A 16,410-nucleotide genomic window follows, 5' to 3' on the forward strand; every position below is an offset into this window, starting at 1 on the left:
GAATAGGAGAGAAGACCAGAGGGCCAGAAGAATAAATGGAAATATGTAGATCTGGGGAGCGGAGGTTGGGCGACCCTTCTATAAAGTACCAGAGACCTGCGAGGTGAAAGACTCTCAAGAGTCACTGGGGGTGACCTTAGTCAAAATGTCCAATAGTGGTGAGAGGGAACTTGAAGAGTCCATCTCCAGTAGAGAGACAGGACATCTCGTAGATAGATAGGGCCTCAAATGGAAGGACAGAATACCAAACCACCGTCAAAATTTCTGACCCAGAATTATTACTGTCTGAAAGAACTCTAGGGACAAAAGTGGAGAAGAAACTTAAGGAAAGGCAGTTCAGTAACCAGCCCATCCTGGGATCTTTCTCATGGGGCGGGAAGGGGAATACCAAGGTGTGACACTCATACTGTTGCTATGATGTGTTTACAAACAGGAACCTAGCATGCTATCTTGTAAGAGGTCCTATCATCAGCTGACCGAGACAGAATCAGATACTTAACACCCAACCATTGGACTGAAATTAGGGAGCACTATGGTTGAATTAGTGGAAGGATTGAAGAAGCTGTGGAGGATTGAGACCACATAGGAATCCCAGCAGTCTCAACTAATCTTGACTCCTAGGAGCTCCCAGATGCAGAGCCATCAGCCAGGTGTTTTACATGGACTGGTCTGAGGCTGCTGGTTACATATACAGCAGAGGACTTCCTGGTCTGGCCTCAGTGAGAAATGATCCTAATCCTAGAGAGAATTGAACACCCAGGTAAGGCCTGGAGATGGGGAAGATAGGGGAGCACCCTCTCTGAATCCATGGAGAATAGGGAATGGAAGAATGAACTGTGGGAGAGGGAGGTGGCAACAGCTGTAATATAAATAAATAATATATGGTTTTTAAAAAAAGAGAATATTACACGTGCATATAATGTGTTTTGGCAAAGCTCAGCACTCTATCCTATCCTTTCCGTTCCAACTTCTCTCTGATTTTCCCACAGTTTTCTATTTTCAACTGTACGTGCTGTGTTTCTTTGAAGTATTTGTTTTTACAATTGAGTCCAGGTAGCATGTGCATGAGTGTAGGATCTTCTAATGGAGCATAGACTTCCATTCTGGAGCCGCATTGCTGAAGGACACTCACTCTCTCTTCCTGAGCAGCCATTATTTGCCAGCAGCTTCTAGAGTGAGGGTGGGCATCCTTGAGTACATCCCTTGTCCAGGTTGATATTTTGGCTGGGTTGATCTTGCCTACGTTTTTGCACACAAATGAATTATTACTGAGAGATTATATAAGCAATGCTCTTATTAGAAAATCACCATTATTAGCCATAAAGACTTATGAACTCTTTTTGGTTCTTATAATCTCTATGTCCCTGCTTTTGATGATGATCCTTGAGCCCTTTGGGGTTGGAACATAATATCAAGGCTCCATATAGAGCTAAGCACTCTGGAGTATCTGTCTTATAAATTAAAATAATTAATAATTTCACTTTTAAATGTTACTAGAATTAAACTGCATGATACTTCAACAATACCCAGTATGTATTTTAAATAAACAAGTTATACTGTCTTTTCAGACTATTTTTTAAATTCATTCAAAATACTATTTTTTAATTAATTGATCTATATGTTCTCTAAAATAAATAATGTGTGTCCTACTATAAATAGACCTTCACAGTAAAAGTCTGTTTCTTTGTATACAACAAAATATCTACTATTAAAATAACATACACAATCTGGCTAGTCCATAGTTCAGTTCAAAGACTTTTGAAAGCAACTATATTCAATTTCACAAAAAGCAAACATCCAAAGGTTTTATATAGCCAGAAGCATCCAATAAATTAGAAACAATGTTGCGATTTTTAAGTAAGCTTTTCAAAAATATTTTATATTGTGCATCATAGCCTGAGGAAACATTATTTGATGTAACATCCTAAATACATATTTATGTCATAAAAGGGGAACAGCTTTCGTTAAATAAATATAGCAGTTTCCACTGCCTCATACATCCAATTAATGTAACTAAACAAAGAATATGAAGAAGATAAATTGAAATAATTACGCTCTCCATTGAGAAGTCAAGGTCATAGATAAAATGTTTCTATGGTTTGAAAGTGGGTGGCTGGATGCCTCTCATCTAACAATGACACCCTGATGGGAAATTTTATATATAAATAGGGCATGTCTGTTTTGAGAAGCAAAAATCATTAGACATTTCATCCAGGATATTCTGTATTTATAAAGAAATTAGTGGCTTGGGGAAGATAGATGCCATATTATAAAAACAAATGAGTAGCCAAGAAAAAATGATAGGGGATAAACATAATAATGTTAAAACACAATGAAAATACATTTTACACATGATATTACTAGGACATTAAATTCAATTTGCATCAAATAAAACAGTCAATAAACATCAGTATTATTGTATGTTTCATAGTAAACTTACCAACAAATACCTAATGTTATTAGAAGGAACCTTGTCAAGATTATGCATTTTGTTGATGAATGCATTATTATTTATAAAACAACAACAACAGCAACAACAACAACAACACCCTACCACCACCACCAACAACAAAATTATGAGCTACCTGCCAGCATTAGCAAGCAAGTGGACAGTTTAGGACACACAATTTACCGAATTTAGAAATTTATGGAATGAACTATCATCTGACCACAATAATATTATTTGATATATTTACTTGAACTTAAAATTTTACCTTTGGGAATTCATCAAGATCTCAAAACATTGCTGATCTTTGAATGTGTAGTGTGTTGAGCATCATTTCATACCTTAGAGAGTTCTGGATAATGATAGATGTGATCATTTTGAAATGATAGAAAAAGGGCCACATGGTTCAGGTATAAGCCCTTTTCATTATAAAGGTGATAAAATAATAAGCTTTTAGTCACCACAAAAATCATCCTAAAACTATAAGCCAGATATCAAAGATAATAAATTTATAAATACTGTTCTATGACTGTCTTATACAAGGCACAGAAACATGTTAGAATCATCCCTCCTATATATGTGTGGCTCTTCAAACCTCCTGGAACAGATATGTGATTTTATAAAACTGTTTTAAACTTTGTACTGAATAGAGAATGACAGAGGTTGACTAGGTTATGTGAACAATGTTAAACAGTTTAATTAGACAGAGGAAATGTGCACACCTACTTTTCAAATTACATTTTATTGGGAAAAAAGCCACACAGATGAGTCACTGAATGATATCTGTATCTCACCCTTGTCTATGTTGGACATAAAAATCATTAGCCTGTGAAGATGCTGCTGTGTAGAACTTGTTTTCTCAGGTATGTGACCAGGTAGAGTATTAAGAAGCAATAAAGGTTCATAATTGGCCAGATGCTTTGCTGAACATTAATTCTATGTAAAAGCAAACTTCCAGGGCTACAACTCTAGGCTCCAGTCATTCCCACCATCATTTTTACTGGCAGATATCACCACTCCCAACAACCTCCCTCAGAATCCCATATTTCTTCTATATTTCAAGGGTTTCTTTGATTTCACTCAAGTGATACATTTCGATCTCGTTCATTGACCCTTTAGCCCAAGGGCATTTGTTCTCCAAACCTTCAAGAGTGATGAATCAATCACTATGAAGCAAGATCAAATAGAAAGAAAAGTCTATACGAAAGACCCCCACCTTCAGAGCCCTTGTAATGTGTCATCTGTGCACAGTGGAGTCCCAGGAAAGACTGACAAACATGAGGAACATTTTCTCAAGCTTCCAAATAAGATGAGTATATGGTATGATTTAGTAATCATTCCAGAATTGACCACTTATTTTTCATAGACTTAAGCTGCTATTCCTTTTGTGGTTTTGTTTGTTTGTTTTCAGTTGAATTAGTTATCCATCAGACTGAGCAGAGAGATTTTGCCAGGGTCACTGAAAATCTGATCAGGATCTCAAAAGATCATTTAATGATTGTCACTACAGCTAGATTGTACAGGTTGGTTTGGTTCAGGATGATCTATGACTCTTGTTATCTATACTGGGCTCTGCAAAGCCTCTTCACCTCAGTACTGCCTCTTTAAAACTAATTTATATATCAAATGTCTAAATGAATCTTAATGTCTTGCCCATAGTTGAGAAATTGTGTATACAACACATACAGTTATACACACATATATACATATATATATATGTGTATACATATGTATATGTACACACACACATATATATATGTTTGTGTATAGATATATACACATACATACATACATACATACATGCATACATACATACATACATACATGTAGAGAGCACCTGCCACTTTAACTGTGTTTGTTTTTCAGGAATAAATGGGACAGAGGAAGTAAAGACTTCTATGTATCAATCTTCCACTAAAGAAGCCTTGTGGGGGGCTTTCAATTCAAGAATAATTTGAATTTTGTTCCACCTAACCTAGACAGGATTCTGTACACAGATAAGAAAAATTCCTTACACACACACACACACACACACACAAACATATATGGAATTATATATATGTATATAATTATATATATTTTATAATTATATATAACTACTTGTTACAAGACTTCTATAAAATTAAGTGAAAATTAAATCCATGCATTTTATTTTACATATAAGCACATACTTTATGTATAAACATACAATTTAATATGTAGGTATATACATATACATTTAACTTGATTAATATAGATAGATGATGGATAGATAGATTGATTGATCAATAGATAGATACATAGATAGATAGATAGATAGATAGATAGATAGACAGGCAGACAAACAGACAAGCAGATAGGTAGATGTTAGATAGACAAACACATTCTCAATAATGCAGTTGAGGCAATAACACAGCCTTATTTGGTAAATTTTAAAGGTAGATTTTAAAATCCATTTATTTTAATACAGAAGAATTGAATCTATATTGTTTTAGATCAACACTATGTTGTCCAATGTTTGTTGTTGTTGCTGTTTCTTAATTTATTAATTTATACTATGCATAAAAGTTAAAATAAAAGTAGAATATGGAAATACAGAAGGATCACTGTTTATGAGCTCTTTCAGAAGACTTGGGTTTTATTCCCAGTACTCAGGCAGCCCATTACTAACTTTCCCATTTCAACTCTGGTTTAGGGGAAGAAACTCTTCTGTCATGGGCATATGCAAGAACAGGGTCACATATGCACACGTGGAAAGACACACACATACTCATACACACACATAAATAAAAATAAGAAAATAATTACATATTTTTAAAAGCAGAATCTGACAGGGTCACGTCTTTCTAAATTGGTTTTATTTGCTCATTACTAGAGTCTAGTTTTAAAGGATGAAATTCTTCAAGGCCATGCACCTTGCTGTCATGTTTTCTCACATGGCACTGAGTGCTAGAGTTGGCACATATTAAATGCTAAAATAATATTTACAAAAATACAAACCAGAAGCAACCACATTTACACAGTACTCAGAATTTACAGGCATAATCTCACAGTTTCCATCTATTTATTTTTTATTGTGAATATTGGAACAGTAACACATTTTGAAATATCTTTGGACTAAATATTCCAACAGAGAAGAGCCCATTTTAATTTTTTCCCATTCCTGGTTTATTTCCAAGCATGAGTTTAGTATTTGAAATAGAACTTCCCCCATATAAACAACAGATACAAAGTGTTGTAGACAGCAATAATTAACTGAGAGTCTGATCTTGATTGCAAGAATAACAGCAAGGGTTTTTAACCTGTAGGTTTCTAGTCAGCTCTACGGGTGTGCACTGAAGTTTAAGCACAGAAAGACCAAAACAACTTAAATATTGGCAGAGGCCTGCCTGCATCTTGAGCAAGGATGTGGGAACCTGAAGGTCTCTACAATGTCACAAGAAGGAAAGAGCCAAGAAAGGGCAAGTGTTTATCCATGAAGTGTTCTCATGTTGGATATGATCCTAAGGCCTGCCAATATTTCAAGCCCTTGTCTTCTTTTATTTTAAAGGGCAGCAAGTGGTCCTGAATATACACTGATGAGGAATATGTGGGTTGACATTTTAAAATTCAGGCAGAAGTGCCATGCTATCATCTTAAATGATACTCAACATCCACAGGGCTTCTTTTAAATGCCATTGGGATTATCCTTCTTTACACAGTAAATCAATGTCGAGAAGAAAAGCCACCAAAATATTCATTCAAATGTAACAGAATGTATTCATTCTGTCAAAAGACTCTTGAATCTGTGAAACGAGAAATGTAATATCAGTATTCCTCTGATCAAATTTAAAAGTCTTAAAACTTTTATTGGCACATCTGCACAATTTGACCTTCTATTGCATAACATACAAACGTTCTTTGGCAGAGATAATAGAACTAATTCTAAACAATCAAAAAAAAACTTTGCACTATTAACTAATAAATATTTATTGTTCTGTGAGATTATGTTTCTTTGTTTTGAGACAGGCTTTCATAAGACCCAGGCTGGTCTTGAACTCTTTATATGGGGAAGGTTAACCTTGTAATTCTTATTATCCTGTATTTCACTCTTCCATGCTGGAATTACTGGTGTGCACCAATATAACTGGTCTTTATGCATGCTAAAGAGGTTCTCTGTTGACTCGTGTGTGTGTGTGTGTGTGTGTGTGTGTGTGTGTGTGTGTGTGTATGTGTGTGTGTGTGAAACATCAGTACAAATAGTCAATTTATTTTCATACACATTTAAACTAATATCAACATTAGCTACCCAATATATTTTCTTGTCTCTCGTTTCCAAAGAAGTAAGCTCAGACATTAATATATTAAAGAATTTAACAAAGCTAATCTCATGTTTTATAATTAATTTTTTGTTTTCTATCTGGGTAATTTATTTAACATTATCCACTTGTTTATTTACTAAATAGTAGCCTCTTAAGAAATAGCAATACCAAAATATCACCTAAAATGAAACATGCAAGTCTAATAAAGTTTTTGTTTGTCTGATTCTGGAAGTCAAGCTGAGAGACCCATGAATATTAGTCAATCACAGTACTGCTGAGCTATACCCCTGGTCCCTTGAGCCACTTTTAAAATGATTTTTGAAGTTCATTCAAAATGCTGCAAAGACAAGACTCATGCATAGCATTAACGTTTTACCAAGGCACAGCTCTATCTCTTAGCATTCTGGATAAGCATCCTGAACTGGCTCTCTTTTATCCAGGCAGATATAATTGGCAACCTGGGATCACAGACATTTTGGTGCATGTGAAGAAATGCAACAGGAACAAATTTTAAACACATTTCAATTTCCTTTTAAAATACTACGGAAGTATAGGTAAGAACTGGCATGCTTCTTAGACCATGGTTGTCTAAGTATTAAGCCAAGTGTTTGAGAATTGAGTAGAACTAATTCTCAGGGCTCCAGCTTCCTCCAGGGCTTTCTTCTAGGGCAACTGACTTATTTTCAAGCAGATTAGCTAGAGTCTGAACATGCTGATCGAGAACTATGTTTTCTAAACATCTTAAATGAAAAATAAAGCATTTTGACAACATGATTCTAACAGTGAGGCCCACAGTCTCACTAATACCACGCGGGGGATTATCTTAAGCCTACCAAATATTTTCTTTTTAAATATCACAATTTTCATAGTCAATGTTCCACAATGTAAATATGACTTCAGTTACAACATTATGCTTTTTCCAGGAGCTGTAAACCTTGAAGATTAGTTGTTGGAATAGCAAACTGCATATATTTTTAATACAGGAGCTGTATTGAGAGATGTGTCAAAGCTTAAGCTGCAGACATGTTTCAACCGCATAAATTATTACAAATTTCCAAGAACATATCTGAACTATGTACTGTACATCAGTCTTTTATACTCATAGCAAAGAACATGATAGGGTACCATAGACAGTTTTGTAATTCCTTCCTCATTGCTTTCCTTAGATGTGAAATACTAGACTAGGCTATTGCTCCTTCAAAACTCTGTTGTCTATTCAAAGAAAATCTTTTCTTTTAAAATTATATATTTTTATTTTCTATATTCTTTGTTTACATTCCAAATGATTTCCCCTTTCCTAGTTCCCCCCTCCCCATAGGTCCCATAAACCTTCTCTACACTCATTCTCCAATCACCTCTCTCCTGTTTCTCTGTCTGGATACTCCCCTCCAATGCTAGATCAAGCCTTTCCAGGATCAGGACCCTCTTCTTACTTCTTCATGGCAATCATTTGTTATACTAATTGTGCCTTGGGTATTCAGAGCTTCTGGGCTAATTAATATCCACTTACCAGAGATTGCATTCCATATGTATTCTTTTGTGATTGGGTTACCTCACTTAGGATGATATTTTTCAGAACCAACCATTTGCCTAAAAATTTCATGAATTCATTGTTTTTAATTGCTGAGTAGTATTCCATTGTGTAAATATACCACATTTTCTGTATCCATTCCTCCACTGAGGGACACCTTTAATCCCATCATTTGGGAGGCAGATGCAGGCAGATTTCTGAATTCAAAGAAAATCTTATCTATTGAACCGATTGAAAACAAAATAGTATAAAGGAATGCAAGCTAGTATTGCTCCTTTGGTCATAAATTCTGTACTTATTCTGTTTCTATGGTCTGTTTTCTCTAAAATCCATCTTAATTATCTCAGTCTTAATCTTGACTTGCATTTGTATTATTTTATCACAACAAATCATAACTAAGTTTAATAGTAGTTTAAGAGCTCATCGGTAGGCTTTATTGAGTAGAACATATTTATAATATTTAATTATTCATAAAACATTATTAACTTTTCCTTGATTAAATAGATTCTGAGTGTTTTTTTCTAGAAATAAAGTAAAATATTTAGTAAACAATGTCTAGAAAGTACAGAAAATATAGTAGTCATTACAGAGTTTTACCTATAATATAAATCTAAATGAAGTATTTTTAATTTCATTCTTATTTTAATTAATATTAATCTTAATATTCAGTTGTCTTTAGGTGCAATAGTTTAAATTTATTTGAGAGAATCTGATTTTTCTTCCTTTGAAAAATATAAGGAGAACAATTTTATAGTTCTGCACACTGCCTTAATTTACAATGTATTTGCATACCTACATGTAAGTTTTAAAAATTAGAAAAATCTCAGATTGATGCAAAAATTCTATCAGTCACCTTCATATGTGAGGAATAGTCAGTATTAAACTTTTAGCACACAAAGAAAATATGTTTTTACCTGTTACAGACATACCACTAGGAACTTAGGAATTATACATGTACAAAACAGAAGCAATTGCCTCAATACCTTCCTATATCCTGCTCAAATAATCAATCAATTTAATATTGCTATGGTCTGAATTTATGCATCCTACTATATTTTTGTATCAAGAAAATTCCACCTAGGAGGTAGTAGGATAGTCCACTAAGTAAATTTAAATTATTTTTGTAGTCCAAACTATGTGTTCTCTCATATTTTTGTATGACATGAGAGCTGCTCTTGAACAGATTAAATGCTGAAATAATATTTAAAAACAGAATAAATAACAGTAACCACAGCAAAATACTTTACAGACTTTAAAGGCACAGTTCCCCTCTTTCTACTTGATAAATATATCTAATCTGAAAACTGTAGCTCTATAACATTGTAAAATATAGAACTAGACCAAATTACAATAGAATACCAGGTACTTCTGTTTCTTCCATTTGTTGTATAACATAACTTTAATATTTCAAATTATGCTCTACATGCAGCCCCAAGAGAGAAAAACAAAAGTGGACCTTGCAAGGTGCATAGGTCCTGAGGATAGAACCCTCGGTTTGGCATATCTTTGTAGAAAAAGTTTACAGAACTCACTGGCCCCTGATCCAATAAATGGACACAGATGAAAGGACATACTAATGAGGAAAGTACCCTGTCCATTCATCAATATTATCAACACCGGGAAACTGACTTAACAACTCCAGTAGTAGGTGTATGACTGAAAGTTCTATATTTACTCAATTCGTGGAATGTAGTTAGCCCAATAACTTAAGGTAAATAATGTCCAAATTTTTCAAAAGATAAATATATTGTTTAGTTTTAATGTTTTCATGAGTAGAATTTGTATAATAATGATAATGATAATCATAATAAACCTTTCATGAGATGTGTAATTCCAGCATATTCAGTATGAATTGAAAAATATTGAAAAATAAGTGTAAATGTAAATGAATATTGTCTTACCCTAAGTGATTCCTCTCTTCTCCATCGCTGGCTAGTAGAGCCATCAATATATGTTCAGTAACAGGTCAAAAATAAAGCTTAAAGACAGTAAAAGTCATATCATTGTATCAAATCCCTATCTCTTTTGTACCTATGCCATAAATATTTCATTAGAAATATTTTTCATCTGTTTGAGGTTTTTATGCATGATTTTATGCGATATTTGAAATATTTCCTGGAGAGATCACTCTGCAGTTAAGAGCACTGACTGATCTTTGAGGGCAGGGAGGCAGTAGTGGGTGGTTGGGTAGAGCAACACCCTCATAGAAGCAGGAGAGGGAGGATAGGATAGGGGGTTTCAGGGGGAACGAAACTGTGAAAAGAGATAACATTTAAAATGTAAATAAATAAAACATCTAATAAAGTAAAAAATGTTGTAGTGGTAATGGGCTGACACATTCTCAAAATAAATTAAAGAGTGGATATTATATCCCATTTCTTAATCTTAATAAAATTAATTTTAAAATTAAAAAAGAAATATTCCCACACCTCCCTCTCTCATAACTTTCCCTTTCTCAATCAACCCATGTAAAACTTGGAATAATAAATGAACTAATTTAATGAAAAAAATGCAACTTTGATTTTTAAATAAGTATGTTTCCATTATGTTACCTTTTTAGTATGTAATTTTATTGTGTTTATATCAAGTTAGAAACCAAACATATATCTATAATAGTCTTTTGAATGAACAAAGCATGATGGTGATATTATTCTGATTTTTGAGTCATGTAGTACTCAATATTATTGAGATTCATACTTACCTACATATCTGATATGTATTCATTATAGCCCCTGACTGTATTTGAAACTTTTTATGGAATTTTTATGCAGCTCACTATAGAAATCTTGACAATAAACATAGAAAACCAAACTCTTTGTGTTAATAAAACCAATTAAACATATGATAAAGCTGAAATAGCAAGCATGGGTAGGAGATCTGGTTGGTACCACTATTTTCTGTGCTCATCTTATTGTATTTGAAACAAACTTAAACTTTATTAATATTAATGTGAACACAGTAGATTGGAGCATGGCATATATTAGAAATATTCAGTGTTGATTCTACCGATCCATGAGCATGGGAGGTTTTCCCATTTTTTGAGGTCTTCTTCCATTTCCTTCTTCAGAGTCTTGAAGTTCTTGTCATACAGATCTTTCACATGTTTGGTAAGAGTCACCCCAAGATACTTTATACTGTTTGTGGCTATTGTGAAGGGGGTAATTTCCCTAATTTCTTTCTCAGCCTGCTTATCCTTTGAGTATAGGAAGGCCACTGATTTGCTGGAGTTGATTTTATAACCTGCCACTTTGCTGAAGTTGTTTATCAGCTGTAGGAGCTCTCTAGTGGAGTTCTTTGGGTCACTTAGGTAGACGATCATGTCGTCTGCAAATAATGATAGTTTGACTTCTTCCTTTCCAATTTGTATCCCTTTGACCTCCTTATGTTGTCGAATTGCCCGAGCTAGTACCTCAAGTACAATATTGAAAAGATAAGGAGAAAGGGGGCAGCCTTGTCTGGTCCCTGATTTCAGTGGGATTGCTTCAAGTTTCTCTCCATTTAGTTTGATGCTGGCTACCGGTTTCCTGTATATTGCTTTTACTATGTTTAGGTATGGGCCTTGAATTCCTGTTCTCTCCAAGACTTTAAAATGACCATTTTGCCTAAAGCACTATACAGATTCAATGCAATACCCATCAAAATCCCAACTCAATTCTTCACAGAGTTAGAAAGAGCAATTATCAAATTCATCTGGAACAACAAAAAACCCAGGATAGCTAAAACTATTCTCAGCAACAAAAGAAAATCTGGGGGAATCAGTATCCCTGACCTCAAGCAATACTACAGAGCAATAGTGTTAAAAACTGCATGGTATTGGTACAGTGACAGGCAGGAGGATCAATGGAACAGGATTGAAGATCCAGAAATGAACCCACACACCTATGGCCACTTGATCCTCGACAAAGAGGCTGAAAACATCCAATGGAAAAAAGATAGCCTTTTCAACAAATGGTGCTGGTTCAACTGGAGGTCAGCATGCAGAAGAATGCGAATTGATCCATCCTTGTCTCCTTGTACTAAGCTCAAATCCAAATGGATCAAGGACCTCCACATAAAGCCAGACACTCTGAAGCTACTAGAAAAGAAACTGGGGAAGACCCTTGAGGACATCGGTACAGGGAGAAAGTTTCTGAACAGAACACCAATAGCGTATGCTCTAAGAGCAAGAATTGACAAATGGGACCTCATAAGGTTACAGAGTTTCTGTGAGGCAAAGGACATCATCAAGAGGACAGATCGGCAACCAACAAATTGGGAAAAGATCTTCACCAATCCTACATCAGATAGAGGGCTAATATCCAATACATATAAAGAACTCAAGAAGTTAGATTCCAGAAAACCGAACAACCCTATTAAAAAATGGGGTACAGAGTTAAACAAAGAATTCTCACCTGAAGAACTTCGGATGGCGGAGAAGCATCTTAAAAAATGCTCAACTTCATTAGTCATTAGGGAAATGCAAATCAAAACAACCCTAAGATTTCCTCTTACACCAGTCAGAATGGCTAAGATTAAAAATTCAGGAGACAGCAGGTGTTGGAGAGGATGTGGAGAAAGAGGAACACTCCTCCACTGCTGGTGGGGTTGTAAATTTGTACAACCACTCTGGAAATCAGTCTGGCGGTTCCTCCGAAAACTGGGCACCTCACTTCCAGAAGATCCTGCTATACCACTCCTGGGCATATATCCAGAGGATTCCCCACCATGTAATAAGGATACATGCTCTACTATGTTCATAGCAGCCCTATTTATAATTGCCAGATACTGGAAAGAACCCAGGTATCCCTCAACAGAAGAGTGGATGCAAAAAATGTGGTATATCTACACAATGGAGTACTATTCAGCCATTAGAAACAATGAATTCATGAAATTCTTAGGCAAATGGATGGAGCTAGAGAACATCATACTAAGTGAGGTAACCCAGACTCAAAAGGTGAATCATGGTATGCACTCACTAATAAGTGGTTATTAACCTAGAAAACTGGAATACCCAAAACATAATCCACACATCAAATGAGATACAAGAAGAAAGGAGGTGTGGCCCCTGGTTCTGGAAAGACTCAGTGAAACAGTATTCGGCAAAACCAGAACGGGGAAGTGGGAAGGGTTGGGAGGGAGGACAGGGGAAGAGAAGGGGGCTTACGGGACTTTCGGGGAGTGGGGGGGCTAGAAAAGGGGAAATCATTTGAAATGTAAATAAATTATATCGAATTAAAAAAAAAGGTAAAAAAAAAGAAATATTCAGTTTTGGTATTTAATAAAAGGTACATAAAAGTAAAAGACTGTAGTTCACCATTTGCAAGACAGAGGAAAGGACAATACAAATCTGAGGCGAGTATAATCTACACATTGTGTTCCAGGCCATTCCGGGGAACAGAGTATCCTGTTTTAAAACAAATAGAGTAATGAAGATGACTCAGGAGGTAAAGATAATTGCCACCAAGACACACAACCCAAATGTGATTCCAGGAAAACAATTTTAGAAGGATAAGCACAAAGCCTGGAAATTATCCCATTATCTTCAGGAGAACATGCGGTACATGCCCTCCATCTCAAATGTAGAAACAACAGAACATAAGAGAAAAACTTCCCAAATCCTAAGTGTATATTTCTTTCCCCTATCTTATATGTAAATGGAGAGGTTAAAGCAAAATTTCACATGATTAAAATTTAGAAAACATAGAGACCATTGAGATATTATTGCTTTAAACTCACCTCACACATTAGCACATGTGTATAAGGGTCATGCAGGCATGTATTTTAGGAGGGCTGAAACCAATGGAACTAGGAAGTTAGACTTCTTAGCTGATATGTCCTCAGTCCCTGGTCTACCTCTCAGTTCTCAAGCTTCTATAAAGCATCAGCCATCTTTGTCTCTTACTTGAAGATTTTAATAGATTTCTATCTGTTCACAGTTGCACTCACATTCTGCTTCTGTGACTTTCACACAAAACTGTACGGTAGAACATCTGGAACTACATTTGTGTTCATAGCTTACCTCAGCTTAAGAAGTTGTATGGACTCCACATCACTGGATTTGAAATTCTTAGTCTGAATCAGATGTCTAACATCTTGATTCAAAACTAAATTTAGAAGATCCTAGTGTCAAGCAAATCAAAATAATTCATAAACTTGTCAAAGGGAAGAAGAACATGTTTAAAAAATCATGATTGATTTTTTGGCGACCAAAGAAAGTAAGCACTGCTCTGTGTGAGATGTCGAGATGCTCCAATAAGCAGAGATGGTCTTCAGGGAAGAGCAATTTAAGCAAAATGACGACAAAATGGAAATATTAGTGAGCTGGCTATTTCTTTTCACATTAGTTTCCTTGTAAGATAAAGCAGAAAACAGAACAATAAAGAAAAGTAGCAATAATTTGAAACTGGGCTCCTTCAGACTATTTTTAAGTAAATAGTTAAAATAAAAAACTTTATTATTGTGTGTTTGAACCTGGGCTGACTGGTAAAATTGAATATATTGTTCTTTCTCTTTCTTGGATCAAAATTGTTAAATTTTAGTTTGATGACTTGAAATTTCAACCTGAGTGACTTAACTTTTATTTCATTTAAAAATTATTACTATTATTATTTATTATTATTGTTATTATTATCATTATTTAAATCTATTTGTGTATGTTTGAGGGAGTCTGTTCTTCCTGCCTAGAACTGCAGCTTAAATCCAAAGAATGGCCACCTACAGCTGTTGTTTTCTTTTAATTAAAAATAAAATAAAATTAGGTTACCTATAACTTATCTTTAAAAGACAAAATCATTTTCATTTCATTACTAATGTGCTTTTACTTTAACCACAGCAACTGCTAATACACCCTGTTTCTTAGCACCTATTTGAAAAGCACTCATCTCAGTGCATTCTCTGATTTAGTAAAGTAAATCCAGAACCTTGTGCATGGGAGATAAACTTTCTTTCATTCAACTATGTCTCCAGCCACATACTCAATTCATTACTCGTGGTTATTTGATTTTCTTTTCATTTTCTGGGACAAGATCTCATTAAGGCATGCTCATTTTAAATTCTATGGAGCCAGTGCTGTCCTTATACTTCTGTTTCTCCTATTGCTACCTCACAAATGCCAGTTTACAATATGGAATTTCTGTTGTTGTTGTTGTTGTTGTTACTGATTGTTTTGTTTATTTACATTTCAAATGTTATTCCCCTTTCTGCGCCCCAAAGGTTCCCACCCCATTCCTCCTCCCTTTGCCTCTATGAAAGTGCTCCCCCACACAACATCCCACTCCTCACTCATTCCTCTAGCATCCACCATCTCTGAGGCATCATCAAGCATATTCCCTCCCATTGATCTAAGATAAATCATTCCTCGCTACATAAGTACTGGGGGCCACAGACCATCCCATAGATGCTCTTTGGTTTGTGGTTTAGTTCTTTGGAGCTGTAATGGGTCTGGTTAGTTGATACTGTTGTTCTTGCCATGGGGTTGCAAACCCCTTCAACTTCTTCAGTCCTTCCCCCATCCTTCCCTAGAGGTCAATGAATTCAGTTCAATGGTTAGCTCAAAGTATCTACATCTCTCAATCAAGGCATATCCTATTCTTAAGTGTTCCCATAATAAATTAAATTTCTGAAGAAAAGCATTCTCTTTTGAGACCAGTACTTATCACAGTTAGATAGAAGTATTTTTTGTTAAAATATTAAGCTGTAAGTAGCTCTGAGAATGGTTGTATTTTCTTTCATTTATTTCTTTTTTTAATTTATTTATTTTTTTTACACTTCACATTTTATCCCCACTCCCCGTCTACCCTCTGAATGTTCCACATTCAACACCTCTACACCACACCCCTGTTGTCACATGAATGCCCCCAGCCACCAACCTACCTGACCTCTAATCTCTAAGGGGTCTCCAGGCTCTTGAGGGCTAGGTGTATCATCTCTGAATGAACACAGATCCAGCATTCCTCTACTGTATGTGTAATGGGGCCCTCATTTCAGCTAGGATATGCTGCCAGTTTGGTGGTCCAGTGTTTAGGAGATCTCTTTGGTCCAGATTAATTGAGACTCCTACAGGGTCGCCCTTCTCAGTTTCTTTCAGTCTTCCCTAGTTCAACAACAGAGCTCAGCTGCTTCTGTCCATTGGTTGGATGCAAATCTGCATCTGACTCTTTCAGCTGCTTGTTGTT

The sequence above is a fragment of the Apodemus sylvaticus genome, chromosome 15, assembly GCF_947179515.1.
Source record: "Apodemus sylvaticus chromosome 15, mApoSyl1.1, whole genome shotgun sequence".
In the NCBI taxonomy this organism is placed as follows: Eukaryota; Metazoa; Chordata; class Mammalia; order Rodentia; family Muridae; genus Apodemus; species Apodemus sylvaticus.